The 19,519-nt window shown below is 36.8% G+C and overlaps 1 protein-coding gene across 3 annotated transcripts in view; it reads left to right on the plus strand.

Annotated features, from left to right (window-relative positions):
* Positions 1-19,519, plus strand: part of LOC122790982 — a 477,132-nt gene that overhangs the window by 75,666 nt on the left and 381,947 nt on the right. The window lies entirely within an intron of this gene.

The raw sequence follows: 19,519 nt of genomic DNA on the forward strand, positions 1-19,519 counted from the left end.
TCCACAAAGTTAAATTTTTTTGCAATCTTGTAACTTTGTGGAATAAAATTGGAGAAAATCTGCTGTTTGTACCATTGCTGGTGGTGTTTTTTTCTGGATCTGGAGCCTGTTCCTGGGTTTACTTTGTTTATTAGTTTTATCTATCCTGGAATTTGATCCTACTTGTGAGGACAGTAGGTAGAAATCACAGGCTAAAAGGATTAAGGCATAGTTGCATAGCAGAAGTATGTTAGGGTATTTAGATTTTTTTGTGGGTTTCAAAGATCGTAATTTTTGTTTTCATCAGTAAATTGCTGTGGTGCTAAGGAACATCTTTACTGTGACTCATTTGATATTTGGAAGGCGTTCTAGTTAACCTAATGATATCAGCGTGCCCCTGGGGACCTCAATGAATTCAATAAGTTATCGAGCATGATACTGCTTTTTGTGTGCCAGGCAAAATGCATGGTTCAGATTGACAGGATTCAGAGGTACATTACTTAAAAGGAATGATGAATTTGGAAGTCTTGAGTTACTCAGACAAGCCATAAGAATTGTCCCTGTTCTGATCTAGTGCCATCCACTGAGAGATGACCTATGGCTTATCTTCTGGGCCATGAAAGATTCCTTCCTTTTCCAGACCTTGTGTCTGGAGCAGGCAGACAGGAGGGCTAACAGATATGCAAATGCAGTTAATCTTAAACTCTCCATTAGCAGCAGTGGCAAACATGACAGATTCATTGGCCAATATCTCCCTTACTTTTGAAATAAACTTCCACTCCTCTTGTAACATGTGTAGTATCCTTGCCTTTAAAATAATTTAGATTTGCATAGGCATGCTTCTCGAAGAGCACTTGGTTGTAAGCGTGGTACTAAAGTGCAAACCAAGCTAAGAACCTCAAGGGCCTGCAGACAGTACAAGTCGATACCATATTTAAAATAAAAGTATGTATGAGAGAATCAGGATGTAGTCTGAAGAATCCTGATGAATGGCATATGTGATATACAGAGACCTTTTCTTCCACAAAAAGTGTGGTGAATGTTTGTAACAACGTTTCTGAAGAAGCTAAGTTTAGATTATGTGCCAAAATGGGTAGGCGAGGTAGTCCAAGTAATCTGTAACTGCTATTACAATCTGTTTCTTTGTATATTACAGATGTTTTGACAACGTGATCAGAATATTTCTACAGGGAGAAAAAAATGTGTATGTCTGAAAAGCAGTTTGGAACCTTAAATATTTATACAGTACCAGTTTTTAGGTAGGTAATGGTGGATAACTGAACATTTGCAAAAAATAGTATAGGTATACAATAAAGGAACATTCAACCTGAGTTAAATTATAGTGGTACATCAATATTTTAATATTATTTTGTTGATTTTGATTTATTTAAAGGCAATTAATTAACACATTTCCATTTAATATATTTGGAGAGAGGGATTGTTTTTTGCCCATCAGTTTATGAACTTTAAATGCTTTAAAATGTTTAATTATTATCATTAATATTAATAATAATAATAACAATAATAATAATAATAATACAGCTTCTGCCTTTTCTTAGTTGGAGTTCTTTACCAGAACCTGTAAACTTATTTATTTTTATTTATTTAACATTTGTTAACTGGGAAAGTCTGAGTTGGAACGATTACAGTTTTAAGTGACAGCCCGGGGAGAAATGCTCCAGACGCATGTCTTTGTAATGTGGGAAGAAACCGGAGCACACCCGGAGGAAACCCAGACGAATGCAGGGAGGACATGCAGACTCCGCACAGAAGGCACCCCAGCCGAGAATTGAACTGGAGAATCTCTTGCTGTGAGGCAACAATGCTACCGCTGCACCACTGCGCAGTCCAAACTATATTGTTTAGAGGATTTTCCCTTTTTGTTTGCTTATGTGCTGTTAACTTTTATCTTGCATTCTGGAGTTTGAGCTACAGTCTCCACTTGCATACTCTATGAGTGACACTTAAACAGGCAATTTTCCTGGGTTGTACCCCAAAAGAGAAATTTGTGTCTATGAGGCTTACTCATACCAATTAAAAATTTATTTCAGTAATTAAGATAAATAGTAAAACTCTGCGTATGAGGCTTATCCATTCACATTAAAATTAATTTCAATAATTAAGATAAATAAAATCCTACTGCTTCCTTGCACACACCTCTGATAATGTGGGGTTTTTCTGATTTTGCTTTTGTAGTTTGGCAATTCCTGGAAATCCTGCTTGTCATTAAGGATAAAAACACATTTGTTCATTCATTAACTGCTGCATTTGTCAGTGATGTAACATACCCATTGTGCTCTGTAACGAGCAGTAAGTAATAAACACAGCACTCACTGCAGTAAAAGTTGCCAAGGAGTAGTGTGTCCTTGAAGGACCTACTGATTAGACTAATAGTGGGTTGGAGTAATTTCGGTATGCAAATCAGTAATTTTAGAACTTAAAGTCATTCCTTTAAGTGAGACAAAAAATAAGTAAAGTAAATGACTGATGTAACTAATTACTGGTTTCTTGCAGACTAACCCACTGAGTTAAATATTGCACATGCTCTACACAGTAAATGCAGTCATTTGTGTTTACTAGATGACAGAACGTATACACCCAAACTGCAGGGAAATATTATTAAATAGTGTTGACACAACTCTAGATAAATCACTGAAGTATACTTTTTAATTATCACCAGAGCCAGAACACAGTGAGACAGATATAATGTGCAGACATATAACAATGGTAAAGGAGTAGTTTTGAATAGCTGCTTGCTTTCCCAAGTGTCACGGTAGAGTACAAACGAGACTGATTATAGAACTGCATTCCTATGTATGTGTGAAATGTGTGTTTGTATGTTTGTGTTTAGGGGCATGAGTGCAGCTGTCTGAATGTGTGTGTGTGTGTGTGTGTGTGTGTGTGTGTGTGTGTGTGTGTGTGTGTGTGTGTGTGTGTGTGTGTGTGTGTGTGTGTGTAGGGGCATGAGTGAAACTATGCTTGTATATGTTTTTATGTTTGCGTATATGTATATGGGCCCCACAGCAGGGTCGTGATAGTGAGGAAAAGAGTGCATTCAGACAGCAGTGCAGGACCTACTAGATAAAGCAGGACAGTTTGAATTGGTGTTGCTAATGGGTGACCTGAAAGCACATACTGGGACAGACAGAACTGGATGTGAGTACTGCCTTGGTCCACATGCCTGGGGCAACAGGAATAAAAAAGGAGAAGCAATTCTAGACTTCTGTTTGACCAATGGCTTGATAGTAGCCGACACATGGTTCAGAAAGAGAGACAGTCAAAAGATCCCATACAAGAGTGCACAAAATGCAACTCAGGTAGACTTCCTCCTAGTAAGGAAAGGGCGCTGGGGTAGAACCAGCAATTGCAAAGTCATCTCCAGTAGAACAGTTGACCCACAGCATAAACCACTGGTTGCCACAGTCAGCTGCAAGCAGTAGTCAGAGAAGGCTCTAGGGTCAACAGATACCAAGCTGCAAATCTGGAAGTTAACTAGAGAGAAAGCACAACAGTTCAAGGAATTACTCAGGGCTTTATCACCTGAGGAAGAAGAGGAAATGGGTGGACTTAAAGAAGAATGGCAACACCTCAAAATAGCATGCGTGAGGACTACAGAACAGATATGTGTCCATGTGAGATACAGAAGCAACGAATACGCAGATTAGTAAAAAGCAGGCTGGAAGATGAGCAGTTTGGATGTCCATATGCCTAAACAGGCGATACATTGATAATATTTTTTTCGTGTGGGAAGGACCACACACCGACTTATCAGCCTTCATCACTGAACTCACTAAAAGCATAAACTACCTGGATTTCACAATATCAGGCAAAGGCAGCACTGTTAACTTCTTGGATACAGTCATAAGGATCAACCTCTCCACGAACGCCTTAGAGATTTCCATCCACACAAAAGCACCTACAGAAACAACTTTCTCCAATACAGCAGCCAACACCCACACTTTTCCAAAAAGAATGTAGTCCACGGGCAATTCATCTGACTTTCGCACATCATTAGCGAAAACCTTGAGTTTGAAACTGAAGCAGCATTCCTCAAACTCATGTTTCGGGCAAGACATTACCCTCACAACTTCATTGATACTGAGCTAGAGAAAGTCAAACTAGAAAGAACCAACAAGCAATAGCAATACTATGATATGGCTTCATTGACGGGAAAAAGAAACAAGAACCCTCTGAGAGACTTTGCAGCTTCCCTCTACCAATCAGCAGGGATATGCAAGCCATATGCCAGGTGATCACCAGGAATTGGAACATCTTTTCCAGCCAAGATACACTAAAAGTAGTGCTTGGAGAAAGTCCTTCATTCGCCTACAAGAAATCCACATCTCTGAGGCACAACTTCGAAAATAGGGACCGTCCATACCTGCTGGCAGATACTCTCACTCAGCTGGAACACCCTGGGATGTTCAGCTGCGGCCATTGCGTAGTCTGCCAGCACATCCTACTAGGCAGCTCATATACCTTCCCTCACTGCGGCTACCAAGTAAACTTCAGACTCCACCTAAACTGCCATACAGAATGGGTAGTTTACGCAGCAGTCTGCAAATGCAGCCAATCCTTCTATATCAGAAAAACATACAGAAATATTTCCAATAGAATGAAGGAACATCTGGCCGCAATCAGAAACAAGGACTGCTCTAACACGCTTGGCAACCATAGAACCAAGTGCACTAACTTCACAGGATTCTCCTTCTTCATTTTGGAAAAACTCAATGAGTTTTTCGGTGACAGCAATGCCCTACTCGAAATGAAGGAACGTCTATGGCAGCTGCGACTGGAGGCAGACTCAGCCCTAGTACTCAATGAAAACATTAGCATTAAATGTGCGTTACGCAGGCTACGCTGACTCTAAAGAAACAATTAATTTATGCATGCCAATAATAAATCCTTTTGTATGCTCTTGTTTGTAGCCATCATGAAAGCTTTCCAGCATTTATCACACAGAGAAATGAAGTATTGCATAACCATTCTCTGTCCAAACTCGCCGTGCTACTAAAACAATTTAACTGGCGCAAAAAAGGAAAATCAGCAGGGATGTGGGCTCCCACTAAGTTGACATACTAAGTCAGCCTGGCCACTCTGACTCAAAAAAAATAATTAAGTAATTAATGTACACTATCCTCTTGTTTGCTCTGTTTTACACCTAACTAGAGCCATCATAAAAAGCATTTATAAACTTAAGAAATTGCGAATTTTAATGTTTTGTATTGTATCTCACTCGGTCCTAGCTCGCCATACTATTTTATGTGATAAACTGACTGATTAAATCAGCAAGGATCAGTGCTCACTATACGTAGACATACCAAGTCAGTCCGCTAAGTAGCCCCAGTAACAAGAATGTTTTTACATTTCCCTAGCACAAGAGTAGAAACACAGACCTTAGTTCCCTTTCAACAAATGTATTCTTTTAGCCACCTATAATACCAGCATAGGAAGCATGTAATAAAGTATGTCACCCAACGGCAGGGGTCCAATAGGTACTGTATCCACCTTTTTCATTGGTCCAAGCACATATTTTTGTTTAAAATAACAGTAGTACTGTGCTATCTTCTCTCACAAAGAACGAGGAAACACAGTACTTAGCGACTGCCAGAACTTTAATTAAACAAAAAGATGCAGGATTTAAACATAAAATTCCGTAAATACATAAAACATAGAGTTAAGCGCTTTCACCTAGTCCATCCTAGGCTTCTTCAGAACTCATTAAAACTTTTACTACTCCATCTTAAATAAACTGTTTGGCGCCAAATAAACAGCTCAGATTTAAAGTGCCATTGTCATTAAATAAAATGCAAACTGGTTAAATACAATTCCACATTCTTGGTATGTTGCTTCGTTCTACTGTTGTAAACAAACATGAATATTGTTAGTTATTTAGAATTGAAACCTATAATATCCTCAAATATTGTAACATTGTAATGCTTTCTATTGATAATCTTAGTGTAAATCTATTTGCATTTTAATACCTAATAATAATGTGTGCGCACTTAATACCTAAATAAAGGTTTGTGTGCACTTTTTGCCAACTAATAAAACAGACTGGTTCTGATGTACTAGTGTAACAACTTGAGGTGTAAACATGGGAGTTGTAATAGAACGTATATCAAACCATATACAAATTAACTATTAAATACTAAATGTTGGATAAATATATGAATCCAAAAATGTTACAAGTTGAATAAATAGATGAATCTAAAACTGTTGTGATAGTAATGTTCTACTCCACACTTTAAAAAATACACTTAAAAATATACACTTTAAAACATGTTCACTATGTTACATATACTTGAATCTGCTACTGTACTCGACAACTTGTGTTGAAAATGCATTCCCACTGTATTTAAACTCTGTTGGGGTAGTCCTTATACAACCCCTGAAACTGTATAACATTGAATTGAATTCATAAAAACCAAAGTGAATTATACTAAGAATATGTACCAATCTATATAAATAATAAGTTCTAACTAATCTATAATGTGTTAAAAACTCATTTTTATAATGTTTGCCTTATTTTTGTCACATTTGATTGTATTTTTGTTGTAACATATGGTAAATATACTTAATACATGTTTTGTTTGTGAGCATAAATATTATTTAAAAAATGTGTTAATATCCTCAATATTTGATATTAGTTAATCTAAAAACCATTCAATATAACAGTGTTGGTGTAAACAATATTATTGTTGCCTGTCAAAATTAAAACCTATTGTTATATAAAAAACTGTTATGTGTAAAAAATTGTATATATAAAATTGTATATAGAAAAACTGTTAGTTGTAAACACTGTTGAAGTAAATGACTTTGTTAAAAACTCCTTCCCCATATAGGTGCTTGCTAACTTCGGCCTGATGTCTTACACCAATAAAGGTTTGATAGCAATAGAGTCGTTGAGTCCTGGAATAGTTGCAGCATCTGTATATAGTTGCCACCATACTTCTCTATAACTTAATCGTCCTTTTATGTTGCCCCCCTTAAAGTCGTCAGTAATGTGTTCAATGATAGCAAATTTGAAATTGTGTAAGTCACCTTCACTCTCAATATGTCTATATAATGCATTGTTGCTGTCTTTTTTCCGAATGCAATATAGGTGGTCATATATTCTTTTTTTGAAAGCCCTCTCTGTCTTCCCAATATAATAAGCAGGGCAGATTTCACAAAGAGCAATGTAGACCACATAAGTAGTGTTGCAATTCCCCTTCTCACACAATATTGTTGTCTTGTTTATATTATCTAGAACAATTTTGTTGTGGCTCATGATGTATCTACACTGGTTACAATTACCACACTTACCAGTGTGTTTTCCTGTTCCTTTAAAAGTGTTAACTCCATTTTTGCTGTCACCATTCCCAATGTTGGTGTGTGAGGTGTGCCCACTTTCAAGAATTCTTTTCAAATTGTTTGACATTCTGTAAACAAACACTGGTCTCTCTCCTACTATTCTTGAAATCTCTGAATTAGTTGTAAAAATGGCCCAATGTTTGTACAAAATTTCTTGAACCATACTGGCGTAAGGTGTGTATGGTAGTATGTATGCCATTTTGTATCCTTCTGTTTGTTTGCCTGCTGCTTCTGAAGTTTCTTGCAAGCTTTTTCCTAATATTGAAAAATATTTAATCTCCCTTTGAGATGTTACATATTGTCTAACATCTTGTAACATGAGTTTGCCGTACTTCCTATCCATAAATAGTCTAGTGATGTACTCAAATTCCAAAATCATGTCATCTTGTCTGGATGTCATTCTGGATGCTCTAATTAATTGCCCCTTGAATATGTTTTTTAACATCTTTTTAGGGTGATTGCTATCATATTGTAAATAGTCGTTTGAGAAGGTATTCTTCCTATATATTCTTGATTTGAATCCTTTTTCATCTCTTGTGACTATTGTGTCTAAGTATGGCAAACCTTCTTTGTTGTATTCATGGGTAAATTTCAAAAATCCACTGCTGTTGTTAATAAAAGTGAAGAAGTCATTTAATTCATCATCATTTCCTTTCCACAAGATATAGATATCGTCCAAAAACCTAGTGTAATGGGAAATTAGTGGAAAATATTTACTCTTAAATAAGACTTCTTCTTCCCAGTATAACATAACTAGGTTTGCATAGATAGGAGCACTTGCCGACCCCATAAACTGACTGATTAAATCAGCAGGGATCAGTGCTCACAATACGTAGACATACAAAGTCAGTCTGTAAAGTAGCCCCAGTAACAAGAATGTTTTTTGAATTCCCTAGCACGAGAGTAGGACACTGACCTTAGTTCCCTTTCAACAAATGTATACTTTTAGCCACCTGTGATACCAGCATAGGAAGCACGTAATAAAGTATGTCACCAACGTCTGGGGTGCAACAGATACTGAATCCACCTTTTTGATTGGTCCAAGCACATATTTATTTTTAAAATAACAGGCTAACTAGCCAGCAAGTAACACATGATTGGATTATACCTTAACATGCATTTTTTTAACTGTTTCAAAGTATTTAAGTGTGCACCTGTTGTACTTTTAAACAATAAAGTTTCTGAAGAAGTCCTGTATATCCAGTAAAGTACGAAAGCGCTTAAACTATCAGCCCAGCCTGCGAGTCTTTTGTTTGACCTCCATGTTTATTTAGATAAAAAGTTCTTTAGTTTTATATATATATATATATATATATATATATATGTGTGTGTGTGTGTGTATATATATATATATATATATATATATATATATATATAGATAAATATGTATGTATATATATATATATATATATATATATATATATATATGTATAGATCTAGATATATATGTAGATATATATATATATATATATATATATATATATGTATAGATATATATATGTATAGATATATATATATATATAGATATATATAGATAGATATATGTGTATGTGTGTGTGTATGTGTGTATATATATATATATATATATATATATATATATATATATATATATATATATATATATATGTACACACACACACACACACACACACACACACACACACACACACACACACACACACACACACACACTCTCTCTCTCATACACACACATACACATGCATACCATTTTTGTGTTATGTACTTTTATTCTGTTCTCTTCCTTTTTCGTACTTGCCCCATTTTTGTGTTATGTACTTTTATTCCGTGCACTTTCTTGTTGGTACATGCACCATTTTTGTGTTATAGTCTACATATATATATGTACATATAGGTATACATATATTACATATTACATTTGATTACACAAGATCTCTACATCACACAATGATAGTGTTACTGTGTAAATATACCTAATCATGACGTTTTCCACATGCTAGCTTGCTAGCTTATACTGAGGGTACTGTTTATGAGATGCTGCTATTAATATGTCACTGCGGCTAATATTCATGGGAAGAGACAAATCTTCCAGATCCAACACTAGTCATGGGATAATGTAGAGCTGTATAGCTCAGGATCTGTGCATATTATCTTCCTCATTTTCTTGTCCTTGTAACTATCATCATATGTTTTCATGGTTGAGCTGGATATATCACACCTGCTGTTTCACTGTACATTATGACAGAGCAAGCCCTTTTGAAATATTAACATTGATATGCAAAACTATTGCTAATATTCATAACTATACAAACCAAAAAAATCTGTGCAGCTCAGTGTGTGTGTGTGTGTGTGTGTGTGTGTGTGTGTGTGTGTGTGTGTGTGTGTGTGTGTGTGTGTGTGTGTGTGTGTGTGTGTGTGTGTATATGTATGTGAATGTGTGCGTATATCTTGCCCACCTCCTTTCATTGACAGGCAATGCTTCTTATGGCTGTGTACTTCCACTTACTATGAGAGAGGAAGTAGTAACTGTCCACCTTGAGTGGTAACTGTGACTAGTGATTGACTGGCTCTTGAAAAGAGAAATTAGCAATAGTAATGCATTTTAGCTTCCTGTTACTGCACCCCCCTCCCAACAACAGCAATCAACATAGTGATACTTGCCTCTGTACACCACCCAGAAAGACTGCTTCTGTCTCATTGTTTCACACTTTGTCTTCTTCATCTTTTTCCTCCATCCATTCAGTACACCTTAAAGTAGGAAAGAAAGAAATGCAGTTAAATTATTTTCTTTAAAGGCAGAAATAAGTGCCCAAATCATAGTTCAAAGCCCACAGGTATTTTTTTCTTAGTAAACTGAGAAGATAAGTGATGTGCACATTATACCTAGGAATACTGTCTGCCTCTCTACCCCTCAGAGAAAATATAGTCACCTTCTGAATACCCCATGAGGTTTTAGATTGAGGTGAAAGTGAAAGAAAATGTAGCCACAGTAATATTTGTAGCTGTTGTTGTCACATATATAGACTGCATGCATCCTCTCCCATATCCCAAAGGACAGATCATTTTCTGTGCAAGTCGAAAGAAAATTGACAGGTAACCATTAGCGGTAAACTATTAGAAAGATAAGAAAGATGAATGCTTTCTTATACAACATCAAAAACATTAGCCATAGTATCATGGCAAATAGATATAAATTACTGCCCCAAACTTTAGTAAGTACAGGCCAGTGTACTTTTGAACCAAGAAGTCAAACCTACTGATTTCAACAAATAAAACATTATGTTACAATACTCACAGTACCCCGGATCAGTGACTGTTTAACTGTGAACTAAAAACAAGAAGAGTAAGTCACTTTTGTCCTCAAATGGCCTCTATACTCACAGCCAGAGTAAACTATTCTGTAGATGTCTGACTGTGGTAATAAATCATCACAGTTACTTCTTGCAACTTTGATTCCCACAAATACACAGTAGCCACAGTGATGTATTTCAATTCCCAGATATTTTGGACTTCTTTGCTCATTTGTTTCAAGGCAGGGCTAGCTATTCCACTGTTAAGGTTCAATTAGCAACCATCTCTTCTTTTCATATTATGAGAGAATCATACTCCCATTCTTTTTCTGAGATTATCTTTGGCTTTCCTTGGGGGTAGGGGCTTTCCTTCTTCAACCCTCACATATAGAACCAGTCCCTCCATGGGATGTTACTATCATCTTACAGTCTCTAACTGGCCCTTCTTTTGAACTTGGTGCTAAAGCTGATTTAAAATTCTTATTCTGGAAAACTTTGTTCCTGGTTGCTATCACTTCTGCCAGAAGAATTTTTGAGCTACATGTTGTATCCTCAAAACCTCCATACCTGGTTTCCAGAAAGATATGTGTCACTTAAAACTAACACATTCCTCCTTCCCAAAGTGGCTTCTGAATCTTCAGTTAATCTGTCCATAAATCTTCCAGTTTTCTTTCCAAATTTCTGAAACAAAGGTGAATACATTGTGCATTTGCTAGATGTTCCTCAATAGTTACATTTTTATTTACACCGGGTGAAGCCTGTCAGAATGTCTGATCAGTTATTTATTTCATTCTTTACAGCAAAATTGGGAAAGGCAGTAACCAAGGTTACAGTATCATGCTGGCTAACTCACTGCATTTAATTTGTTTAACAACAAAAGGGGTTATTACTCCCTTTGACCCCAAGAGCTCATTCCACCAGGTCTGTGACCTCATCTACAGCATTTTTCTCTAGTGTCCCAATTGATGATATCTCCACAGCAGGTACCTGGTCTAAAGTGCTTACTTTTATCTCACATTATAAACTGGCACCTCATTTGGTTCAGCTCCCAGGTATAAACGTAGCTGGAGATTCTGTCCTATCTGTGAGGAATGGGCAGAACAGACTACATTAGATACAAAAGTTATGGTCTGTTTCTGTCCTTTCCACACCCACCTTTCCACTGTCCCATTCCTAGGTTTTACCCTCGTTGTGTTTCCTAGTGTATTGTTATTATGAGAAGTACATGGCTAATCTGGCTTTGGCTCCTGAAGATTTCTTTGGCCTCAGTATTGTCCTGTTTTCGTCAGTTGTGCTATTGGCTTTATTATCCTCTCTGTTAGGGTATCACATTAGATATGTTTGGAATCTCAAATTTCCTTATTAGACAGGCAAACTTGATCTGAGGTCACTTGCTCTACTCACAGGGATTATGGGTAAGGGGGAGGAGCATGAGCACTGGCTCCAAAGCTTGGGCATGGCCAATGCTGGATCTGAGATTGGACTAAAGACCCATCTGTGCAGAAAGGACAGAAACTGAGAAGGCAGATCTGTCATTATGATGAGTACCTGACTTTCATTTTTCATCCAGAGACACCTCCATACTCAGTAATTATAGCCCCTTTGTTTACTGTTTACCCTTCAGATGTGATTTAAAAAAATGAATGACCACAACAAAATATTTGTCATAAAAATGTCCACAGTGATTGCATGTAAACAGTACCAAAATTAAAGTATTCAGTATTGTTCAAACAAATGTATAATGACCATTAACTATTTAACTTGAACAAATAACAGGAGAATCACCATTTTCATTCGGAAACGTTCCCCGTACCCATCTAGTATAGCAATGTTTTTAACATATGCAATGCAATCATACCTTTCAACGTCTTGGTCAAGAAATCTGGACAAAGCCTAAATTAATGGGTGGACACATGCCTAAAAACAGGGGCAGAGTTTAAATATAGCTCTTATAAACTTAGAAAGTTGTTAGAATAATGTGATTTGTAGTAGCAAGCATTTTCTGAAAGATATGAAGTCTGAAATTCAAATGTATGCCATTATTTAGTTACAGATTCCTCAATGATTTGTCAGAAAACCACACATTTTATGAGGCAAAAATATGAGGCAAAAACTGGACAGTCTATGAAAATCTGTAATTTACTATTATACTGACTTGTCTATATACACCTCATATGGCCTGATTGTGACAAAAATGGCATAGTAATGTATTGTTCACCACATCTTTCAACCTTTGATTTAAAAAGTCAAAATAATAACAATCAAGGACAAAGCCCACATCAGGGATATAATTAAATATTGGTTTCTGTTTACCTGTTAAGCTTACTGAGCAAGAAAACTTCAAATCCTATGTATTTTCATAATTAAAGAAGAGTATAACTATATTAATTGCCGTTAATGTAGCAATAACCCATTGCTGGGTGTGGGTAATGCTGGATTTACTCATGGTTGGCGTGGTTTGGTCATGAGGGTGTTAATGTAATGGCCCGTGGTGTTGTTCTGCGTTATTTCCTAATTCTTCCCTTTGATATACATTCCCATACTTGCACAATACATCAGTGCTTTAGAAAGCAAGCAACAGAGAAAGGACCATCTCTATTGCTATTTATTTATTTATTTTTTTAAAGAAAAAAAAACTGTAACCACCAGACAGATTAGAGGTACAAGAGAGATAGTGGCAAAATACAAGGAAAATCAGGTATTTTTCTTTAGTTTTGCAGACTGTACCGGATTTTCCTTTATTTTCTCCGCTCTCGTACGTACCTCTTGACCTCTTATTTCAAGAAATGTGGACAAAGCATAAATAAAGGATGGGGGTGATTGTTACTGTTGCTCTTATAAACTTAGAAATCTGTGAGAGTAATTGTGCATTGTCTGAAGGAAAGAAAGTCTGAAACTGAAATGCGTGTCATTACTTAGTGACTTTGTTCCTCAGTGATTTATTGGAAAACCACAAATTTTATGAGGAACTAAGTCACTAAGTAATGACACACTTTTCAGTTTCAGACTTTCTTTCCTTCAGACTAATGCCTGTCTACCATATACCAATAGAAAAAAAAAGTCTGGCTGCTCAGTGGTACTTTAGCAACCGGACTTTTTTCTATTAGTATGTGCTCAATTTACAACAGGCACTCTGTTTGGGTTGTGCAGTCAGCATGTTCGTTTTTGAATATTAATGGACAGTCATTATATAACTGCTACTAATCCATAATATTTCATTAAACGATTACTTATTTAATGATAGAGCAAATATCTGCAGTATGAGGGGTGTATCACTCACCATTCCATTTTCCCATTGAGAATAAGACACCAATTCATATTTAGTTTTGCAGTTAAAAGAAGACAGTAACTGTATTAACTGCCGTTATTTGCTTGTAGTACTTTGTAGTCTTTCATTAGGTGATGTGGCTTGGCCTGGGAAGAAAAGGCTGCTTATTTCTTTCTCGCTCCCCAATGAGTCAGTGATTTTACTATAATACAAGTAACAAATGAGTCAGAAGAAGTCATAGACAAAATGAGAGGAACATCAATTCAAACAGAAAACATATTGCTTGTTCAATTTCAGGAAGCAGATTCAGAAGAAACTTTCTGTGCATGACTTGGAGGCCTATGATTCCACTGTGCTCCATACTCAGAAAGCCCTGATCAGCATATGCAGGAGAGACTGACAACACTTTAGAGGAGAACAAACAAATAAAAAAGGCTGTAATGGAAGAATCGGTACTTACGTATTATTGCAACCAGATTTTCGCGCTTGCAACTTTTGCATTCTGTCAACAGTTGTTGTGCAGCTTTTGTTTTCAGAAAGAAAAATTAACGCATCTACAATAAGTAATGCTTGTTGAAGTGTTGGAATTGTATTTTTAGGCAGTTAAATACCTTTAGTGAAGCTTCTGGCCATTTATAAACATTTCAAATTTAGAGACAAGTAGCGAGACCTTTACAAGCAGTCGCTGCTGATAGTAAGAACGATGGCTATTTTTTTTACTAACCCGAGTTTAAATCTGATGACTAAACAATGTGAAATGCTAGTTGATTCCCCTAACACACACACACCACAGGAATGTAACTGATACTGCTAAGGAATGCAAAATACGAGGTCAAGACAATTGGCCTAATTTCTCCCTCAGATACTGCAGAAAAGTGGGAATACTCTATGCGAAAAGTAAACATCTAAAACTTGCACGTTTTCCTTACGATCCAAATAGCAGTTACATAGTTCGTTAAAATCATACGGAGGAATAAAATAAAAGTTGAGTATTGGCCATAAGCATTCACAGGGAATGTTTCTGATTACCTTGCATTAGCCTCAATTGTAATCAGCAAAGCAGGATCTGTCTTGCGGCGCAGCAGAGTGGAGTTCACTGCAAAAGTGTGACAAGTGAGGCAGGAGTCAACATATTTACAGTTATTCCTCTCCCTGCCTCATACTGTGTGTGGCACATTAGCGGTAACTTTCTTACACTTCCCTTTCCACCTTAATACAACTGTTTTCCATGACACAGCATGACTCTCACAAGCAAGAAAATCTGGTTGCGATAATACGTAAGTACCGAAGAATCATATAAAGAACAACAGCTACAGAGGGAAATACACGTTAGAGCTGAAAGTGGATGATGTTGAAAACAAAAGCTAAAAGTGTATAAACTGTTGGTGTAACTGAAAGTGTGATTACTCAGGAATTACTGGACATTTTGGAAAGTATGATTACAGAGGGGCCAAAACTTCCATCTAACTTTGTTTTCAGAATGGAAAGGATGACATTAGAATTATAATCCTAGACATATGTTTACGGCCCTCAAGTCCTTCCCCACAAGTGAGGGGATTATCTAATACAGCAGAAAACACAGATGGTTTCTTTGGCAACAAAACCACATTAAATTTGTGGAGGACTTTTCTGCAGACATATATCAATGGTATTAGGAAGCATATTTGCTGAAGAGGAAACTGGCTAAATGAGCCTTCCCTGCCCTGATCGCTTACTCAACCACATTAATGGTAACAGCATGGCACAGAGAGATGAGATTCCGAGATATTGTAGGTGCAAGGCAGTTTTACAAAAAGGAGAAGTTACAAAGGAGATAAAAATTCATGGAGAGGTTTGGACTATGTTATTACATACAAGGAAATGGAACAGAAAGCAACTAAGACCAGGAGAATATCTGATGCAAGCTGTGCCCAGTCAGTGAGAAAAAAGATGCAAGGCAAGATAGAGAGAGGCCACAGATAACAAAACAAGTAAATGTCTGGAAAAAAACTCATGATACTGAACTCAACAAGGTAATAAAGACACACCAGACAGAACATTTATATACAGTATAAGTACTGATTATTCTTGAAGTCGCAGGCACTGGTATTAATATAAAACAGCTAGAAACTCAAATACATTTGACTGTAGAAGACACACCTCCTAGTAAAAATGAAGTAGAAAGCACAGTAAACGTCACTGGTACAGAACAGGTCATGAGATAACAGAGTATTACACATAATAAACAACAGCAGAGTGAAGGGGGAGTGTCTGACTCTAATGCACAAGGTTAGTACTGATGGCATACCAGGGGCTGCCAGAGACTTGATCCTGGCACTGCACTACCACTTCCCAGAAGTGAAAAAGAGAGTAATACCCAAAAGTAAGCATAAAATAGACTGGTTTATCAGTGCTGGTTAAACTGATGTGTAAGTCACAAACGGTGTTTGTGGACTATGTACAGATACTAGTGAGAGTAATACCCAAAAGTAAAGATAAAATAGACTGGTTTATCAGTGCTGGTTAAACTGATGTGTAAGTCACAAACGGTGTTTGTGGACTATGTACAGATACTAGTGAGAGTAATACCCAAAAGTAAAGGTAAAATAGACTGGTTTATCAGTGCTGGTTAAACTGATGTGTAAGTCACAAACGGTGTTTGTGGACTATGTACAGATACTAGTGAGAGTAATACCCAAAAGTAAGTATAAAATAGACTGGTTTATCAGTGCTGGTTAAACTGATGTGTAAGTCACAAACGGTGTTTGTGGACTATGCACAGATACTAGTGAGAGTAATACACAAAAGTAAAGGTAAAATAGACTGGTTTATCAGTGCTGGTTAAACTGATGTGTAAGTCACAAACGGTGTTTGTGGACTATGTACAGATACTAGTGAGAGTAATACCCAAAAGTAAGTATAAAATAGACTGGTTTATCAGTGCTGGTTAAACTGATGTTTAAGTCACAAACGGTGTTTGTGGACTATGTACAGATACTAGTGAGAGTAATACCCAAAAGTAAGTATAAAATAGACTGGTTTATCAGTGCTGGTTAAACTGATGTGTAAGTCACAAACGGTGTTTGTGGACTATGTACAGATACTAGTGAGAGTAATACCCAAAAGTAAAGGTAAATTAGACTGGTTTATCAGTGCTGGTTAAACTGATGTGTAAGTCACAAATGGTGTTTGTGGACTATGTACAGATACTAGTGAGAGTAATACCCAAAAGTAAAGGTAAAATAGACTGGTTTATCAGTGCTGGTTAAACTGATGTGTAAGTCACAAACGGTGTTTGTGGACTATGTACAGATACTAGTGAGAGTAATACCCAAAAGTAAGTATAAAATAGACTGGTTTATCAGTGCTGGTTAAACTGATGTGTAAGTCACAAACGGTGTTTGTGGACTATGTACAGATACTAGTGAGAGTAATACCCAAAAGTAAAGATAAAATAGACTGGTTTATCAGTGCTGGTTAAACTGATGTGTAAGTCACAAACGGTGTTTGTGGACTATGTACAGATACTAGTGAGAGTAATACCCAAAAGTAAGTGTAAAATAGACTGGTTTATCAGTGCTGGTTAAACTGATGTGTAAGTCACAAACGGTGTTTGTGGACTATGTACAGATACTAGTGAGAGTAATACCCAAAAGTAAAGGTAAAATAGACTGGTTTATCAGTGCTGGTTAAACTGATGTGTAAGTCACAAACAGTGTTTGTGGACTATGTACAGATACTAGTGAGAGTAATACCCAAAAGTAAGTATAAAATAGACTGGTTTATCAGTGCTGGTTAAACTGATGTGTAAGTCACAAACAGTGTTTGTGGACTATGTACAGATACTAGTGAGAGTAATACCCAAAAGTAAAGATAAAATAGACTGGTTTATCAGTGCTGGTTAAACTGATGTGTAAGTCACAAACGGTGTTTGTGGACTATGTACAGATACTAGTGAGAGTAATACCCAAAAGTAAGTATAAAATAGACTGGTTTATCAGTGCTGGTTAAACTGATGTGTAAGTCACAAACGGTGTTTGTGGACTATGTACAGATACTAGTGAGAGTAATACCCAAAAGTAAGTATAAAATAGACTGGTTTATCAGTGCTGGTTAAACTGATGTGTAAGTCACAAACGGTGTTTGTGGACTATGTACAGATACTAGTGAGAGTAATACCCAAAAGTAAGTATAAAATAGACTGGTTTATCAGTGCTGGTTAAACTGATGTGTAAGTCACAAACGGTGTTTGTGGACTATGTACAGATACTAGTGAGAGTAATACCCAAAAGTAAGTATAAAATAGACTGGTTTATCAGTGCTGGTTAAACTGATGTGTAAGTCACAAACGGTGTTTGTGGACTATGTACAGATACTAGTGAGAGTAATACCCAAAAGTAAAGATAAAATAGACTGGTTTATCAGTGCTGGTTAAACTGATGTGTAAGTCACAAACGGTGTTTGTGGACTATGTACAGATACTAGTGAGAGTAATACCCAAAAGTAAAGATAAAATAGACTGGTTTATCAGTGCTGGTTAAACTGATGTGTAAGTCACAAACGGTGTTTGTGGACTATGTACAGATACTAGTGAGAGTAATACCCAAAAGTAAGTATAAAATAGACTGGTTTATCAGTGCTGGTTAAACTGATGTGTAAGTCACAAACGGTGTTTGTGGACTATGTACAGATACTAGTGAGAGTAATACCCAAAAGTAAGTATAAAATAGACTGGTTTATCAGTGCTGGTTAAACTGATGTGTAAGTCACAAACGGTGTTTGTGGACTATGTACAGATACTAGTGAGAGTAATACCCAAAAGTAAGTATAAAATAGACTGGTTTATCAGTGCTGGTTAAACTGATGTGCAAGTCACAAACGGTGTTTGTGGACTATGTACAGATACTAGTGAGAGCAATACCCAAAAGTAAGTATAAAATAGACTGGATGTAATGGGATCCTATCTCGCCTACATTCACAACATATGGGTTCGGAGCCGATCCATCGGCTCCGACTCGGCAACTAATACACTAGCACGAAGTCTCTCATTGGCTGGGCTACTCCCTATCCCAGGATGCACTACACCTGCTTCCCCAGATCTCGTTTGCCGCTTAACAAGCTGGACGTGGTCTCGACTTGGCTGGAGCTAAGTGGTTAATTTTACCTTATTGGTCCTTGACCTAGGGAATTTTTGTCCATATAAACCAAACAGCTGTTTTAACAGCTATTTCTTGCTATTTCTGATTGTTTTTTGTTGAGTGCTTGTTTCCAGAAATTGAATTTCTTCAGTCGGGCAAGGCCTGTTTAAGTTAGAGGGCCTTTGCCCTACCTTTGAGTGCTAATTGTTTATTGTTTTATTGCCTTTTATTAACTTTTGGTTAGTTGTTTTTCGGGCAAAGCCCATTTAAATTAGAGGGCTTTGGGCCGTTTAACTTGTTAAATTTTCGTGAGGTAATCTTTCACCAGTACTCGCGCCAGTGTGTCTCGCGCTTTTCAGTTGGCGCTTTTTGTAGTATTTCCTTAGAGTTTGTACTTGTTGTGACCTGTATCATGTCTAAGGAACAAAAGTCAGGTTTTAAAAAATGCACCCGGTGCAAATATAAAATGTCCATTACAGACAGTCATTCTGTATGTGTTTATTGTTTGGGGCCGAAACATCTGCAAGAGA

This window comes from Protopterus annectens, chromosome 16.part0 (genome assembly GCF_019279795.1).
Source record: "Protopterus annectens isolate FY-2018-M chromosome 16.part0, PAN1.0, whole genome shotgun sequence".
Taxonomy (NCBI): Eukaryota; Metazoa; Chordata; order Ceratodontiformes; family Protopteridae; genus Protopterus; species Protopterus annectens.